We start from the raw sequence: 3,135 nt of genomic DNA, 5'->3' as shown, positions 1-3,135 counted from the left end.
CCAGTCTGGGCCACAGAGCGAGACTCTGACTCGAAAAAAAAAAAATAAACAAAACCACATGCTTTAGAGAAGGTGGTGAGGAAATACCACAGAAAGGCCATCTCCCAGTCAATGGGCATCCTGGCACGCCCCAGGGGCACACTCTTCCTCATACACTGGTTTTCAGCTCCGGCCTAATTCTCTGTTGAAAGTCACAATGAAGGGGAGACAAGTTACCCCTCCACCTCAGCCTTCCACCTCAGCCTCGAACTATGTCCGTGGGCCTTTGGTACCCCTTGTCCCGGCATCTACTGAGAAGCGACAGAGACTCTCCCCCTGACCACAGTGCAGAAGGCTCTTCTGAGCTCTCTTTTCTTTTTCTTTTTTTTTTTTGTTTTGAGCTGGAGTCTCACTCTGCCGCCCAGACTGGAGTGCAGCGGCCGCTCCCGGCCACCGCAGCCTCGACCTGCTGGGCTCCGGCGATCCTTCCGCCTCAGCCTTCCGAGTAGCCGGAACTACAGGCGCGCGTCACCACGCCCGGCTGATTTTTTGATTTATTGTAGAGATGAAGTCTCCCTGCCCAGGCGGGTCTCGGACCCGCAGGCTCAGGCAAAATCCACTCACCTCAGCCTCCCAAAGGCGCGAGATTACAGGCTGGGCCACCGAGCCCGGTTTGAGCTCTTTTTTCAACGAGCCTCATCCCGGGGCCTGTCCTGGGCCTACCTCGCTCTGTTTTTAGCAAGAATCCCGCCAAGTCAGTTACACAGAACCCCCACCTCCACGCCCACCCTTGATATGGGATCACCCTAAGATATCTGATCAAGTTCCTCACTCCTCATCTGCCACCCTTGCCTTCGTGAGAATCCAGCCAGGCCAGTTTAGCAAGAATCCCCCTGTCCTTAGGCCCCCCTGGGCAACTTGGAGCTAAAGAATGTGCGGACTGAACCATGACATGTGTCACTTGCCCTCTGCCCAGTGGACCCCTCCAGTTCCCGGCCAGCGCCCTCCTCCCAGAGCGCCAGCTGCCAGGGCCTGTTTCTCCTACAACAGGTGTCTCATTTGTGCCAGGAGACAGACACCCGGATCTCAGGTGACAGATAAAGCCCCACCTTGGGTGCCCTCACAAAGCTGGCCTATCAAATGCACCATCGGTCAGGGCTCTGACAGTCTCCCTCCGTGCGCTGCAGACTCTTCGAGGGCCTGAAGATTAGCATCTCAGCTCACCGGTGAAAATGCGGCAGACATAGATCTCTTTGTGCTTTTTTTCAAAGACTCACACATACATGATCTCAACCTCCTCGCTAGGTGTTGTCATCTCCATTTTAGAGATGAAGAAACAGAAAGAAAGGTGAAGTCATCAGACCAAGGTCACACGGTGAGTAAGATAATCCCTGGACAAGTTTGAGTGCCTGGAACATAATAAGCACCTAACACACTGCAGTTTATAATTTGTTTTGGCAGGGGTGAGTAGGTCAGAGTCTCATTCTGTCGCCCAGGCTGGAGTACAGTGGCACGATCGGTCACAGCTCACCACAGTCTCAACCTCCTGGGCCCAGGTGATCCTTCCGTCTCAGCATCCTGAGTAGCTGGGACTGCAGGTATGTGCTGCCACGTCCAGCTAATTTTTTTTTTAATAGAGGTGAGATCTCGCTATGTTGCCCAGGCTGGCCTCAAACTCCTGGGCTATAATCCCAGCGACTCAGGAGGTTGAGGCAGGAGGAATGCTTCTGTAATAAAACAAATAACATCGACCCATTAAATGATGAATTTATCAATCCCAGAGTGCTAGGATTCCAGATGTGAGCCACCACGCCCGGCCTATGATTTTTTTTGATTAGTCACGAAGTTGCAGAGCTAGAACTTGCATTTATTCCTCCTGACCCCTGACGTGATTCATACCAAAGAGAAAGGAAGACCCGCACTGCTCAGGCTGACATAGGAGTTGCAGATTGCAGAGTGGGATGTCAGCCTGAGCCTCTTACCTCCCACCCCAGGGGCTGAAACACTTCAGAGCACTTTTACTTAGCAGGCAAAAAGTTCACACTCAATCCTCACGTAGGTATAAAGTCCGAAAGCCTGTTCATCAAGACCCTGGACAAACCCTGGACAAACCAGCCATGGCCCACTATAGGAAAATTCTCTCCAAATCAGCCGAACAAATGTCCAAGCCTCTAACAATGCCCAAAAAGGCACTTTACAAGGTGCGTAGCAAGATGTATTGCTTCTGCTCCCAAGTAGCTGTAATAATGGCAACACTAACAGCAGCTAACCTTTACTGAGCACTTGTTACAAGCAAGCCACACTAAGAGTTTTATTTCACTGTGTTAAGGCACAGATAGCGAGTGCATGCACACACATGTCACTTCATGGTGAACAGTGAGGGAGCATGATATATGTCCCTAGAATCTGGTCAAATCATCTGCTGACCGGATGCAGTGGCTCACGCCTGTCATCCCAGCAACTTGGGAAGCGGAAGCTAGAGGATTGCCTGAGTCCAGGGGTTCAAGACCAGCCTGGGCAACTTGACAAGACCTCGTCTCTACAATAAATCAAAAACTAGCCAGGCACGGTGGGGCATGCCTGTGGTTCCAGCTACTTGGAAGGCTGAGGTGGAAGGATTACCTGAGCCCTGGGGTTCGACCAGCGTGGGCAACCTGGTAAGACCTCATTGCTACAATAAATCAAAAATTAGCCGGGCATGGTGGTGTGTGCCTGTAGTTCCAGCTACTTGGAAAGCTGAGGCAGAAGGATTACCTGAGGCCAGCAGGTTGAAGCTGCAGGTTGAGGCTGCGGTGGCCGTGAGCGGGCCACTACACTCCAGCCTGGGCGACAGAGTGAGGCGCCGAGTCAAAAAAAACAGAAAAAAATCACCAGCTGGTCTACACTGGGAGCAATACCACCAGCCCAAAGTGAGTTCGATTCGCCTCACACCTCATTCCCACATCTTATTTCTTGCTCATTGGGAAACGCACAGATGTAATAGGGTGTAGACAGCCCAACCCCATGGAGGAAGCAAGCTCACCCGCAGGGGGATAGACAGTGGAGCCAAAAGGTCACCCCTTCCCCCCAAAAGGTCAGCTCTGCCTCAGTAGGGAACTCAGAAGCAGCTCAACCGAAGAGGCAAAGCTGAGAAAAAGCCTGAAAGAGAAGGGCAGG

The 3,135-nt window shown here is 52.1% G+C and overlaps 1 protein-coding gene across 1 annotated transcript in view; it reads right to left on the bottom strand.

Annotated features, from left to right (window-relative positions):
- The window catches only part of B4GALNT3 (beta-1,4-N-acetyl-galactosaminyltransferase 3), a 63,467-nt gene that overhangs the window by 42,110 nt on the left and 18,222 nt on the right, over nt 1–3,135 (bottom strand). The window lies entirely within an intron of this gene.

Source organism: Carlito syrichta, unplaced genomic scaffold (genome assembly GCF_000164805.1).
Source record: "Carlito syrichta isolate Samal-C Ts95f unplaced genomic scaffold, Tarsius_syrichta-2.0.1 Scaffold307058, whole genome shotgun sequence".
Lineage (NCBI taxonomy): Eukaryota > Metazoa > Chordata > Mammalia > Primates > Tarsiidae > Carlito > Carlito syrichta.
This window is presented reverse-complemented; position numbering and strand designations above follow the sequence as displayed.